The sequence below is a fragment of the Phaethon aethereus genome (genome assembly GCF_964289735.1).
Source record: "Phaethon aethereus genome assembly, chromosome: W".
In the NCBI taxonomy this organism is placed as follows: Eukaryota; Metazoa; Chordata; class Aves; order Phaethontiformes; family Phaethontidae; genus Phaethon; species Phaethon aethereus.
This window is the reverse complement of record NC_138581.1, coordinates 5,872,258-5,888,128: the sequence shown is the minus strand read 5'-3', so window position 1 is coordinate 5,888,128 and position 15,871 is coordinate 5,872,258.

The window sequence follows — 15,871 nt, the reverse complement described above, 5'->3', positions numbered from 1 at the left end:
AACTAAAAAAAAAAAAGAAAAAAAAAAGTTAATCCTATTCATATGTTATTCATTGTGTGAAATTAAAGGAATTCAATTCAGTCTAACATGAGTTGTGAATTCTTTTGTCTTATTTTCCATCTGTTTCCCATCACTAAGGAGTTTAATAGCTTTTGGGATACTAATACCATGCATTCACAAGCCCTCTTTATGGTAATGGAGAAAAACATGCTTTGGTTCTGTTCTTCTTTCTGTTCTTTTCTTTTTTATTTTATTTTTCCCAGAATATCCTTAAAAGTTAAAAATGGACTGTGCCGCGGGCCCCCTGGACAAAAGGGGGATTCACACTTCGAGGCCGTGCGTATCACCAAATTAGCAGACACATCTCTGGTCCAAAGTGTGGCCCTGGGCACCCGTACGGTAGTACTCACCACCCAGGTGGGATTCCTTCTGCCGAAGCAGATGGAGTGTCCCTCTCCAGATCCCTGCAGAGAAGGCAGTCCCAGGGGCTGGGTCATGGGCACGGGGGTGACAGGAGCCAACCCTTTCCTCGCAGAGCATCGGAGATGAAGGGATATAGGCTCAGGGGTATTTTCCATTCTGTGAAATCTCACGCTGTGACTGTGGGAATTGGTTGTAGCGCGGGTTTAAGTTTCTTTTCCAAGTTGCTGCTGACGATGGTCAGCTTCCATTATACAGTCAGTCTCAACATCCACACGTTCCTCTGCAGCGACATCAGATTTCATCCTTTTCCTCCTCCTCAGAGAAGATCCACCACCTTCCCTAATAGCTCAGCAACCTGCACGTGGAAATTAAATCTTGTTTCCAGGAGAAGGCAGCAATGCTCAGGCAGGATAGATAACTTCGTGCCCTCTCTCTCATGTTCTTCCTTTCTGAAGCTTTGCAGGATGGGTTGGGTTGGTTGGGACCAACTCATCCAACCACAAAGATGACTCCTCTGACTGCTGTTTTCACAGCTATTGCTTTGTGTCAGTGGATTAGAGCTGCTCCAAAGGTCTCAAATGTGATGGGCCTTTTTTTCTTTCTCCTCTTTCTCTCTTTAACATATGCATAGCCCCAGCTTTTGACAACAGTTTCCAAAAGCGCTGACATCTTTGCTCACTGTTTTTATCGGGCTCTGTGATGTATAAGCCACTGGTCTCCAACTCTAACCACATTTCTGTAAAAGGCCTGCAGTAAGGCTCCCTTGGAAGCGTCTGTGAACTGTCAAGTTTCGTGCTTGCTGCTGCAGCATCTCAGGACTGATCTCCCCTCCTGCCGGCTCTTTTCTGAGATTTACCTCCCACCGCCGCTGTACTTTGATGGTGTCACCTTGCAGGCATGATGCAAGGTGGGAGAGCAGCCTTTGGGGAGCGAGAGTTGGGGATGTTGGGTTTCTGTCCTTGGAGGCGGGGGGTATGAGGGACTCCATCTGTGAGGGTTTCCCACTTTCTTGCCTCTGATCTCTTTTTTTCCCCAGACTGCTGACACCATGTTCAGTGACAGAGCACCAGTCTCCTCACCAGTCTCCTCCTGGGCAGGGGCACCCTTTGATCAGCACCCCCATCTGCTTTCTCAGGGTAAAATCAGGCTCTTGCTAGGATCTCTCTGTTTCATCCCTGGTAACTAACTCCAGCACTGTCCGCTCCTAGGCATTAAACCACCTCTGAGAAAAAACTTTGAAAGTCTTAGGAAAAAGTTTAGGGAGTTCACAAGCTCTGGTAGGTTGTACCTTTTCTAAGGCACTCTTTGTTTAATGAGATATTGCTCTCTTGTCTCATTTTGCATGAGTTCAGTGTTTTCCAAATTTACTTAGAATATTTTCACTATTAATCTATGCCCTGAAACAATTGAAAATAATGAAAACACCAAGTGTTTTGGAAACAACTGTCATCAGAAATAATGTTATTTTCTGATTATCCTCCTTTTTTTCTGAACTTCCTTTGCTCCTAGAAGTAGTGAAGTTCTATTCAAATCTTCTTTGGTCATTCTCCATATTACTGGAGTCTGAATTTAGGAGGGAATTTCACACTCCACCCTCAAGGTATGGATAAGGAGATAAGTACTGTCCCCTGGGTCAAAGTATGATCTTAATTCACTTTTGATAGTGGAGGTTGTTCGTGTCCCCTGGGATGAGGAGGTTGACCACGGTGACCTTAACTCATCCTCAGCTAGCAGAGGCAAGCCTAAACCTTGGCCTTGCTCTCCCTCATTTCCCACCAGACTCCAGAGCTATCTCATATGTTGAATTTATTTTGTGTCAAGGAAAGTTTAGTTTGCGGAGTTGCCTGCAGCTTGTATGCAAGTTGTGTGAGCTCATGACAGCATTATTTGCTATTCTGTAACACAAAGCATGCACATAATTTTAGAACAATTCTACTGTTACTGAATAAGTAGAAAAACTTTCCAGTGACTTTGAGGGGATCAGTGACAGGACCCTACTCAAAGCCCTTCAGTACATACCATCTGGCAAATTCTAGGAACCAAAGGGAAACATAGATGTCAACCTAAAAAATATATGTTTGGCCTTTTATGGGCAATTAATGAACGACATCACTAGTGCACTAACATAGAGATTTCCAAGCTAATAGTATAGAAATCACGGTGAAGTGTGGCGTATCAAACGACCTATGCATTTTTTACTGTAAGCTGCAGGAATAACTGGTGTGAAAGCACCACAGGAGTTGTAAGAGGAGTTTAACAGAATGTTAGTGCAATCATAAGTCATTTCGTTATGACAATTAACTTTCCCTGTAACACAGAGCAAGCCCCTCTGGTTCATATTCTCAGCTTTTGCAGATCAGCACTATCAGTTTCAAATGTGTTAAAGCAGTTTGCAGGAGCAAAAGATCTGTTTTCATTTTCCTTATGGAAACTATTCATCCCAAAGTGGCTTTGGAGTGCCGCTAGTAACATGATGTAATCAAACTACTGTTGTTTGTTGCCTGTAAGAAGTGTCATATTGAGAATATAGACCTGTGTTAAAAATCAAATTGTTTGGAAAACTGGTTCAACAACACTAGTAGCCATGGTTTTGTAAAAGCTGTGGTGGAAAGAAGAGAGTAAAAGAAGTGGAGAGTCCTTGGGAAAAAGGTGAAACAGTTTTCTATGCATATCAGGAAGATATTTAAGTATTAATATGTACTTCTTAGGATTCTATTGTGCTTCAAAAAAATCCTGAAAAAACTCTCCTGGTCCTAGGAATCATGGAGTACATCAGCCCTACATAAATCAAGCATATAGGAATCCCAGCGTTTCTTCTGCAGTGCTTGAAACAAATGTAGCTTGAATGGCATCTGTTTGCCTCTCGGGATTTATCCCCTTCTGGATCTCCCCCAGTTGGTGATGCAAAGCACAGAACAGGGACCCTATCATCTCTCTGTCCTATTACAGGTGACCTGGTCCTGAAAAGGGGAAAAATCACAGGTGTGATCGTTTGATTGGCCTTGAACATCTTTGAAAAGGCATGAAAAATTTCTTGCTACTCCCATACATGCTCATATCTGGCAGTTCTTAAAACGCCCCACAAATGTTATTGAGAAATAATGCTCCAATTAAATCAATAGAAGTTTTGTCATTGACTCAAAGGGAACAAAATTCCCTGCTGCATCTCCCTGATTTAGAACACCACAATACTATTTGTGGACTCAGATAGGTCTCAGTGTCTTCTTCTTGCCTTACCTGATATTCTGTTTATATACTCAAAGAATGTCAAGCAGAAAATTAGTTAAAAAGGGCAAACTGTGAAACCCTTTGTAAGGTAAAGACAAGGAGGAGAGCACATGAAGAGCATCTGCAGGTGAGCATTTTGAGAGCATAGCAAGAACACAATTAGAAAAGGGATGAAAAGTGATCTCTGAAGGAAGCAAATGATGATGTGGCAGAGCTGTAATGAAGATAATGACAAAGGAGGGCACTGCTTAGTTTTCTAGAAGACAGGGAAAAAAAAGCAGCACACTTGAAGGGGAAGCGATTCGTTCAGAAACACAAAAGGACATTCATTGAAGGGAGGGAGAGGGAGAGGCTGGAGGATATGAAGATTTAGGTCATGGAGAGAGTATAAAAATGGATCTTGCGACAGAAGATGGAAGAGGCAGCCTGCTTGCTTACTGGGACTTTATTGCTGCTTTCTAAGCTGACACAGCACTCATCATTTATCCTCATTAAACAGCTACCATCAGGACATTGTTAGTGACCATTAGTCCTCAATTGTCTCTCTTTAAACTGCAGATAAATAGATAGTTACTGCAAGAAGTAAAACTTTCTTTGCTTGATTTTTTGATACTTACAGTTTCCCAAAATCCTGGTCAAGGATCAGCAAATGACAACAAAGGTCTGACAATAAAGACAGCAGCTGTACAGAAGTCTGCTTACAAAGATGGGGCTTCAGGGAGATGACCTCTCTGATATAAATGGACTTAGCTTCATTTACTTCAAAGATACTATAATAATGTTTAGGTGCTGATGATCCCATAGCTTCTCATGGACAATTTATGCTGATTGAACATCTACCCCAAGTATCCAAGGGTCGAATGCAAAGACCTGCTATGCATCTCAGCAACTTACTTTCTCATGGTGATGAATGGTGCTTGGTGCCCAAGTACAAGCCACTGTGCAATCCCATTTGTTAGAGGTGGCAACTGGAACACGGAGAAAATGAGATCCACATCATCCAAGTTGTACAGTGCTATCAGGTACTTTCAATTTGAAGTACCACCCATAGGTCTGTGTTTTCTGAATATTTTAAGAAGAGGCCATAGAGTTAGTTGAGGGGCCTATGAGAAACAAACTTTCTAAAATGTAGATCTTGGTGCTTTTTGTAAAAGTGTGGGTAAAATAAAAATGAAGAATCTGGCTTGAATCCAGCTGTTAGGTTTTTGCTCAGGATACTGTGAGAGGTTTTTTTATTTTGCTTTGTTTTCAAATGGTGGTTCACCAGAACATTATCTCCAGAACTGCCAGGATGACACAGAGTGACCAGATATTATCAGCAAAGAATGACTTTTCTTTTTCTTCCTGAATAAAGGGAGACCAAGGAGGAATAACCTCTCTGGGATCTGAATCGCTCTTGTCTCAATTCAGAAAATGACATTAGCACACACTCATGGAAATTCAGGACATAATATAAACAAGAACTTCCATTTAAGCTTTGGTTTAGTCCCACTGACATCAATACGATTTAAACACTTTAAAATTAAATAGATTATTAATCGCTCTTACAAGAACAAGCATTTACCTGACTTCCAATTCCAAAACCTATTCCCAGCTGGCCAAACTGAAGTTCAATTATTTGACTGAGTGGAAATAAGAACTGATCAACTCCTGTTTTAAACAACCTCACAAGGTGTTTCTAGCCCCAGGCCTCAGTTTACCACGAGTAGTGCTTGCATTCATTGAAGGACTGGTTGTTAACATTACCAAAAGGCTGTGAATTCCTTGCAGGAAAGGTGCAATTCGTACAGGAGAACATCCTTATCAAGACTTTCATGACAGGACTTTCTCCAAGTCAGCTTCTTTCTTCATTTCTTTTAACCATGAAAAATGAGGCCAAGTCATTTACACAGCAAAGTGAAAATGAATCTTTAAACCAGGGCAAAGGTCTCTTTGTCCTTCTTTACTGCAGCCATGTGTTTCTGTCCATCCTTCATTACCTCAAAAAATAACATGAAATCCTGTCTTTTTTCATCTTTCTATAAATAGTTCTCAAGCACATCTGTTCACACGGGGCGGGTTCCTGAAGATACTAACTATGTGGTTTTGGATCAGTCATTTATTTATATCTTCACGGATAAGGGTGTCCCAAAAATGATAGCTGTCTGGTCTCACTGCTTTGATATTCAGATCATTCAGGACATTGTGGGTGAATCACTGGAGGTGAAGCATGAATGTTGTGCTCCATCTGCCTTGGACCCAAACACTGAAGGGGAAAAAAAAGAGTATGAAATCCCTGACACTGCAAGAGAATCCTGAATTCCTTCTTTCTAGGTTTCTAGATGTGCATGTGCGGGATCTTTTGAGAATTATTGCATGCACATAACTCCAATGGCCTTTTCCAGGCTTAATCAACCTGTGTTTCTGCCTCTGTTCCAGGAAGTGGTAGCTTTGAAAGACCGTATCAAACTAGTACATTGTGTTTCCTGCACATCCTGCTTTAGTGGAGGTTAATTCTTTCTGACGCATGCAGTCTGCTGCTGCCAATTAAGTCAAATGTATTTTACGCTTTACTTTTCTGTTGCCTTACAGGCTTTTGTTGGAAAACATTTAATAAATAAAACTTGCCAAACATTGTTAAATGACATGGTCTGATGATTTGGAATAAGCACCCAGACTCTAATACATCAGAAGGGTTGAGAGAGGAGAGGAGGAAATTCTGGAACGACACCCAGCTGGATGCCAACCACATAGTATCCAGCTGCCAACCACAGTGTTAATCTCTTGCTCGAGGACTGTTGCAAAAGCAGAAAATGGGACCCCAGGTCAAGCAAGGCATATAGTGTTTCTCATGCAGTGACACCACAAGGTGTTATTCTTTGGTAGGGGAGGATAAAAACCAACTGCACTGGAAGAGTGGTCCAGATACAGGGCCAAATGGACTCTTCGGTTGCGGTCCCATCTCTGCCACCTCATTTTTTTTGTCCATTTTGCCATGGTTCCTGTTTTTATTCCTATTTTCTGTTTCTGTGTGGGATCTCCAAGTAGTCGCTCTTTCAAGCTTTAGAGAAACAGTTGGGACTATTCAGGCTCAAGATCTTATAAGACGAAGTACATTTACTCAGGGTCAGCTGAGACACCAGCATATCCAAAATATGTGAAAACCTGTCAGCCCTTCTAAGTTAATTAGATATATTATTACTATTACTATTACTATTACTATTACTATTACTATTATTATTATTCTGTGATCCCACTCAACACTAAGGTACTGCTGTGATAGGAGACAATCAGTTAAGTTCCTGGGGGAGATTATTTTCTAACTGGAGAAGCGAGGCAGCAGGTCAGAAGCAGCAGAAATACAGCCAAACCAAAGCAGCATCCAGGCATAGTTGACAGTCTATCAGTGACACAGCTGAGTACACAATTTCAGGTTCCTGAATGGCTCCATGGTACTCATACCCATTACATTAATTTACTGGCAAATTTTAGAGCAACTTTCAGATACAAAATCAAGACCAAGGGAAGAGAGATTTCTGCTCCCTTTCTTAGATAACAAAAGAAAAACCTAGCACCTGGAAGCTTCTTATACAGCAACTGCAGTGTACTTTACCCAAATGACAGTTTTAGATCTTCCATGGGATAAATCACAACTACCAGAAGCACTAAACGCAGCGCCCAAAGAAGTTTGGTTTGATGAGAAAACAATGGTTAACTGGATTCTGCTTGCAAATCCATACAAAGATTCTTCCAAGGCGTGTACATGGCAGAAGTCTTCTTGAGAAAAGGCATATCACTGATGAACAAGGGATATGTAACTATGGGAAAATCCTTGATGCAAGAAAAGCAAAATTCCATTTTGTAGCCAGAGACAAGGCTGATGCTCCTATTAGAACACAGCTTGGAAAAATTCAATGCAAATGCATCATACATCATACTTGCTGATGAGCAAAAGAGTTCATCAGCATCAGCTTGGGAGTTCAGCATCATAGCTAAAGTTGATTTTTAAATGTAAACAAATTCTCTGGCAGGGAAGTACCTTCAACAGTGGTTGGTACAGTTTGGCAGCTAATGATGAGAGAAAGAGTCACTCAGCACTCCTTTTATACAAAAAGGTTCTTTTAAAATCTTTATAAAAGCATATCAGAAGGGGCTGAAATACCGACTCAGCAAACACATCTGTCCACTGCTTCCATGGAAAAAGAGAAGATGATAGTGTCCAACACACTGAGTATTGCCAGCGGTACGGGATTGCACGTTTGTGATTACAACAGGAGGGGGAAGATTCTTTAGGTAACACTACGGTTCTGGTCAGTATTTTTTATTCTCTTTTCTGTTTATCCATACCTGTCTGTAGATCTTCCTCACACATTCTGGTTTTCTGAGATTCTCAAATATATTCCACTTGGGAAATTATTTAAGGGAAAATGCACTTTCTCTTTGTCAACAAAAACAATATTTACTGTAGATGATTTTTTAATTCATTGACATTAACCCACTAAAACAAGATGTCTTTACAACTAAGTCATCTTGTAGTTGATTCAATTTGTTAAGTAACTAGGAGTACATGATGAAATGGAAGCCACTCAGCAAACCCTTGCTTGCTCTGCTGCAAAATTGTTTCTGGTTTTGGCAGGCTCACTGCCAAAACATAAATAAATAAATAAATAAATAAACACATACATACATACATACATAAAGCCCTGTTTTCCCTCAAACTCTCTCAGATATTTGTTAACCACTTTTAATATTATAGTAAAGGCTTGCTATGGTAGTAAGCTCTGCCTGCTACATTTCTGAACTCTTAGTTAAAAGGTTCTAATTTTCTATCAGTTCTAAATAATTCCGGTGCAATGGACAGCACATATGTCCAATATGATCTAGTTATCTGCGTAGAGAGATTGATGAAATGACCACAGAATCATGAGATCAGAGGTTGATGAACTTCATGAACTTATGCATCAAGACAGCTGGCTCTGAAATAAGGAACAGTGTAATCATGTATTTAATTATGTGGCCTAAGGGACAGGATCATGAGTCTGGTTGTATTGTTGTTATCTCACCTAATATCTCTACACCAGGGTGTATTTGGGATGACACCGTCTTGGAGATTTTTGACCTTTGCTGTTCAACAAACATACATGTATAACTTACAAGCAGATGTAGAGTTACATCTTCCCTCATAGTCTATCTGTAAGACTAAATTGGACCTAGAAGTAGAGTGCCATGCTGTAAATATACCTTTGTAGTGTGCCATTGTGGTGGGTTGACCCTGGCTGGATGCCAGCTGCTCACCAAAGCTGCTCTATCGCTCCTCGTCTTAGCTGGACAAGGAAAAGAAAATATAACGTAAAGCTTGTGGGTCAAGATAAGGACAGGGAGAGATCGCTCAGCTGTTACTGTCACAGGCAAGACAGACTCAACTTGGGGAAATTAGTTTAATTTATTACCAATCAAATCGAAGTAGGGTAATGAGAAACAAAACTAAATCTTAAAACCCCTTCCCCCCCACCTCCCTTCTTCTCCAGCTCAACTTTGCTCCCGATTTCTCCCCCTCCTCCCCCCGAGCAGCGCAGGGGGACGGGGAATGGGGGTTGTGGTCAGTTCATCACACCTGGTCTCTGCTGCTCCTTCCTCCTCAGGGGGAGGACTCCTCACCCTCTGCCCTGCTCCAGCCTGGGGTCCCTCCCACGGGAGACCGTCCTCCATGGACTTCTCCAGCGTGAGTCCTTCCCACGTGCTGCAGTTCTTCACCAGCTGCTCCAGCCTGGGTCCCCCACGGGTGCCGTCCTTCAGGAACAGGCTGCTCCAGCCTGGCCCCGCGGGGTCCCAGGTCCTGCCAGCAAACCTGCTCCAGCCGGGGCTCCTCTCGCTCCCCACGGGGCCACAGGCCCTGCCAGGAGCCGGCCCCAGCGTGGGCTGCCCACGGGGTCACGGCCTCCTTCGGGCATCCCCCTGCTCCGGCGTGGGGCCCTCCTCGGGTGCGGGTGCAGATCTGCTCCCCCGTGGAGCTCCATGGCCGCAGGGGCACAGCCGGCCTCCCTGTGGGCTTCCCCAGGGGCTGCCGGGGACCCTCTGCTCGGGCGCCTGGAGCCCTCCTGCCCCTCCTGCTCTGGGCTGGGGGCTGCGGGGCTGCTCCTCTCACACGGTCTCACTCCTCTCTCCAGCTGCAATTGCTCGGGTTTCTTCCCCCTTCTTAACCCTGTTCCCCCAGAGGTGCTGCCGCCATCGCTGACGGGCTCGGCCTTGGCCAGCGGTGGGTCTGTCTCGGAGCCGTCTGGCACTGGCTGTGTCGGACACAGGGGAAGCTTCTGGAAGCTTCTCACAGCAGCCACCCCTGTAGCTCCCCCCGCTACCAAAACCTTGCCATGCAAACCCAATACAGCCATTGTTCTCCAACACTCTTATTTTCACTCCTCACCGCTTGCTTATTTTTGTTCCACATATCTATCTTACCAATATTTCTTCCCCTCCTTTTGATCTCTTTTACCAGCTCTAATTTCTTGTTTAAATCTGTTCTCTTTGTTATTGGTGAAATATGCTGCAAGGCAAGAGAAATTGGTTGTTCCCTCATTCTGGCCCACAAATTGTGTTCGAGTTGCTTAAAGAAAGGCATTTATTTGCTATAGTTGATCCCAATATTATCTCGTTAGGTTCTTATCTTCCATTTCTATAACCATGTTAGATTTTTGGTAACATTTTTATAGGAAGAAACACAAGCTATTTGGGGGAATATTTTATGACTTTTGAAAATACTTTCTACTTTAAAGGAAAAATAAGAGATGTTCATGGTTGTAGAGGGAAGAAGAAAGTAAAATTTGTAGTTGTTTTCTGAGACAGTAGCTGGCTAGGTTGCTCACATAGGTAGTAGTGAGTCAAGACTGAATTATCATCAGGACAACAAGAAGTTTTTTACAAACAATTCTTTAATGTTTAAAGCTAAAGTGACTAATGATAATATGATGTCTTTTTTTTAAATGGAGAATGGCCCCATGATATAGCTCAAAACTAGGTCTCTGAAATGTTTTCTTATTAATCTCTGTTAATTACTCTGATTATCACATTCAACCGTGCATTCATTTCTGTCCTGTGCAGCAGTACTGTGAGTTTTCATATATCAGGTGCCCTTATCATCTCCCAAAACTTAGGCCAGGAATCAGCACGATGGAGGTAGGATAATTTGGGGGAAGGAGGGAGCCTTTGGACGATTGCGCTGCTAAATCATGAAATGCCTCTGTGTAGGGACAACTACGTGCTATATCTGCCACATCAAGATCAACAGACCTGGATGACATCCCAGTCAGGCAGCTATACCTGGAGCCGAGGCACTAGCTGAATCCCTGTAGAGCCTATTTTGTTCTGCTTCTGGGCAAGACAAACAGAAACTGCAAGGAAAAATAAAAGGCTAGCAATGACCCTGAAGGTGTAAGGGGGCTGCATACACAGGGGAAAACTTTCCTACAGGTGTAGCACACAGAGATGTTCAGAGATGTGTCACATAGGTCAAGGGAAGAAAGAGGGCTAACGCTTTTTTTGGTTAAATGAAATTTAAGCCTACATGGCACGAGTGAACCAGGAGTCAGTTCATCAGCCTCATGTGTGTCCCTTAAGGAGATCTGACAACATTCATTAAATCCTGAAATTAAATAATGGTGCTGAATCTGCAATTATATTGAAACCAGTAAATTCAATTAAAGAGAAGGAGTATACTTTATTTGAATGGCTCACTTGGTGGTTTTTTGGTACATGTAAGTAAGAAGATAAAGAGAAAATGCCTGCTAAATAGCATCTTGTTTGGATTATGCTGTGTCAAGTGAAGAGCACACTCAGTACTTTGCACAGAATCACACAATACAGCAGAGCTCATAAAGAAGGAACAAGTACTCGGATAAGATGTGGGGTTTTTGCTCCAGATTCAGAACTTTTCATAATTTCTCTGTTATCATTTGCATAATTTGTATTAGTCCTTCCCAAAAGGACTTAGCTTACAGTCTCATTATACTGGACAATGTATAAATATATAGTCCTCTATATATCAGTATCACTGATATATAAGCTTACGTAAGCTTACGGTCTCGTTATAGTGGACAATAGTCCTCCAAAAGGAGTGGTAAACTTAGAAATACTGAGTAGCTGCATTTTAGAAGAGAAAGACTTAGGAAATGGGATGCTAGAAACCTAGGTTACCTTCTTCACCCTTTCACAGGACAAATTTTATAAACCTGGAGAAAACCTAGAGTAGTCCTGGACCTAAGTCCTTGGCAAGGTACACCCTTCCAAGCCACCACCTCACCCTAACCCTCTAGTGGCTTCCTTCATTTTTAGAAGCTCTGCAGGTTTGCAACACTGGATTTCAGCACATCCCCACCTGGCCAATCAGGCTCTATCTACATTCACAAGTAAACTCCTTCTCTCCCTTGTTTGTTTTAGTGGTTTTGGAGGTAATGGTTTTATTACATATCTGTTAGAGCAGATGTCTGTCAGAGGAAGTTTCGTCTGCTGCTTTCTTTCAAAGCACAGTAGAGGCTTGGACGTTCTCCGGCATGTCAAGAAACCGAGTGTGAGTCTGTCACTTCTCTTTGCCGGCGGAAGAGTCTAGCCAGCGACTGGTGTACAAACACATGGCATCAGCTGCAGCTGCTGTTACCGCTTCCTTTCATTGTAAAGGAAAACAGTTTTCTTGGCTTCTTTCCACTGGAGGCTCTGGGCTTTGATCAGAGAGTGGTGGGCGGTGTGTCCCTGAAGCTCCGACTAAGATAACTAAGACGTAAAGACTGGGGTGTTTTTTTCAGACAGGCACCAGCCCTTAACAGGTTTGAAAGCTGCCTGTTCAGCAGGCTAACGCTAGTCATCTCCCCGCTCTGCTTTTCGCAGTCAGTCCTATCTCAAGTTGCGTGGGTCTTCCAGTGCCTGCGTGGGGAGTTTAGGTGCTCGCTTTGAGATTGCAGGATTGGCTTCAGGAGACAGACACTTTAAAAAGCTTTTGCATTCTTAGCATCTGCTTAGCCATTTGCAGCTGCCATTTTACTGTGGGCCTTGAGGGTAGATCGGAAGGAAAAGAAAAATGGCTTTCAGGATGGATTCGTTTTGGGAAGAGTATTCTGTGCCAAGGGCAGTGCAGAAAGAAGTAAACATTCAGGCAGACAAGGCTGACATCATTTATTCAGTGGAACTGACAGGGGCAATGTGAGAAGCTGTAAATGCAGATAAGAGGACTGAGGTTTGAGGGCAAGGAGAAGGAAGAACTAAACAGCAACGTTCGTCTTTCTGAGCAGTTCTGTGTCTACGCTGTGCCTATCCAGCCCCCCACTCAAAAGTGTATGTACATGCATTCATGTTGAACTGTCATCTGAACTGTGTTGTTCAGGGGGTCTTTACTGGTTCATCTTGGTACTCTGAGCTTTCAGAAGAGTGGAGCAAAAAGAACAGGTGTTCAGCTATAGTTTTAGGAGAACAACTGTGTTGTAATGTAGAACATTGAGGCACTGCCTTATTAGTTAAAATCAGAGGTGGAAGTTTGATAAAGGGGGTTGAATAAAGATACCTGGGTTTGGATTTAAAGGGAGAAGTGGCATTTTCAGAATATTGCACATCTGGGGCAAACGAAGAGTAACAAAAGATTTTCCACAGAACTAGACTGTGATGTTCTGGGGAATAAGGAGAGTTATTGTGGCTGTAATAAGTTTCAAGTGCCAGCAAGATCAATAGGAGAAGCTGGAAAGAGACCAACTGGAAGATGAGGCCCAAATATGGGAAACCAAGAACAGCTAATTCTGTAAGTCATGGATAATAGCTGTTGTGAGTAGAACTGATCTTTCTGCAAGACTTGATGTTTCTCATGGAAACCAGCTCATTTCAGTCCCTATTACTCCAAGTGCTGCTACCTCCTCTTCTGTGTGTCCTACTTATGCAGCAGCATATGTGGTCTCTAAAACTGGCTTTGTTTTCTTCTTCAGTCCTGATCATTTTCAGTAATATGACTTCTTTAATTTTTAGATTTTTGGTGCTCGATTCATCCTTCATATTGTTTTAGATATGCGCATATATTTTCAGTGTAAGTTCTAAGTGAAATATTATTGGTGTTAATATCCTATGGAAAATTGGTTTAAGAGCCAATGATTTCCCTAGTCCTTAAACAAGAAAAATATTTGGCCCTATTTAATAATAGAGATATATCATGTTAAACTACCGGTATTAGTACCAATAGTAGCAGTTTTGATTTCTCCTTAAGTCTAGGTTCTGGGGCATTCGATTAAAGAGCAAAGTTGGCCTGGGAACTCCATGGACTGGAAAGAAGCTCTTCTGGATTCTGATTTAGAATCCCAGTGATCTGGATTATTTATCATTCTCACTGATTACAGGAGACATCTATCTACAGCCTCAGTCCAACATCTACCCCAAAAGAAGGACAGTGATGTAGAATTTGAGCATTCTTCAAACCCAAATAGCTCTGACACGTTGCTGCCTTTTACAAACTATACGTATGTATCCAGTACTGCAATTATTACTTAATTTCTAGGGGAAACTAGACACTTTTACAACACATATCTCATCCACTGCCTACTTTGTGCCTATAGATAGTTTGCTGGTTGAGCTGGGAAGGATGGAAAGTGAGCGAAAGAAGGGAGTCTCTGGACACCTCACATGCTTGAAGCATAAACAGAGGTGACCCCTGGATAAAGCTCTTCTTTCTTGCCACAACCCTGAGAAGAGGGACCACCAGTAAACTGGTACTTCTGCAAGGAGGTTTTATCTGACTTTTCATTAGAAAAGAGATATCTTGTGTGCTTGGCCAAATTCAAACCAGTTTATAAACACAGCTCATGAAATGTGCCTGCCATTATAGCTGTTGGCTGCACATAGACTTCTTGAGTCACACCTTGTGAGGTACTTTTCTGGCCATCTTAAAAGTGTTACTTTTCTTTTTTTTTTTTTGTGGGTGTATTTTTGTTTCACTTTGGGATTTTTTCTTTGTTTTTTTTCTTAAGCTAATATGAGAAAGGAGGAAAGATGAGGGTTCGTAGGAATCATGCACTTGGTTTTCATGAGAGGATCTCCTGCCAGTTTCTGGGCTTAGAAGTAGCTTTTTCTCATAGTGGAAACTGGATTTAAGGTTTAAAATTATCTTTGGGACACAAGCCTGCTTCCCCATGGCAGTAAAAACTGTTCCCCTTGGTGTAAAGGACATATGCATACACACACGCACTCACACATGTCCAGTATACAAGAGAGAAAACAGACATTGTATAAAAAAAGGAATTTAGGTCCCCAAAATCTCACTAGAACATCACATGTGAAGACCTGCTTTATCCAGAAGTACCACTGGGTGGAATGGGCTGACTTATGACAGTACATTGTGGTAGTCTTCATATCATAATTCACATTCTGGCAATTTATGACCGTCTCTGTTATCTATTGAGTCTTGTCAATGCATATGTATTCTACAGGAAGATTTCAAAGGCTTTTGTGATCTAGATACAAAAATAAACAGTTCAGATGCAAGATAGGCCAGGTATTAAACAGCCCTGCCCCAAAGATTTCAGAGACCCCTTGTGAGAGGATAGAGATGACTGCAAACTTCTCAGTGAGAATTAATATTTGTGTCACTGTTATAATGCTTTCACAGGATAGGGTTACGCCTATAGCCATTGCTCTCTGTTTCTTTTCCAATTTTAAGATTTCCATCAATTTCAGTGAGCGAAGATTCTCCAAGTTGTGGGATAAGCCATGAGCATGTTGATATGTAAGTACATAGAGAAATATGATGCAAGTGTGCAGTCAGAGTAGGTTAGTCCAGGAGGTTTTCCCCAGTAGGCACAAGTGAAGATCATCTGCCGATTGTTTCTTATTCAATCAGGCTGGGGAGAGAAAGACCACTTTTTTTACGAGTTTGTATGATATAATTTCTTTCATATTTCATGTTAATGCAAGATCCACCAAAACTAGAATTGAGGTGGTTTATGATTTTGGTATACCTCTTACTGAGTAGTATTTGCTATTATACTTGTTAGCTTACCTCGACTACCTGTTGTGGCTGGTTCAATATGTCTTTTACCACTGCAGTAAATATTCTTAGCTGTGATTTAAAGAAATGGCAATGGCCTCTGTGTTTGTTTAGATTTTATGGCCCATTTATTGTTTCTCATTCTCCTAGCTGCGGATAATTATTTTTTAATTAATCATACAGAAACAAAACATACAATCTCTAAAAATTACTATTAAAAAAATTTATAATGGCAAA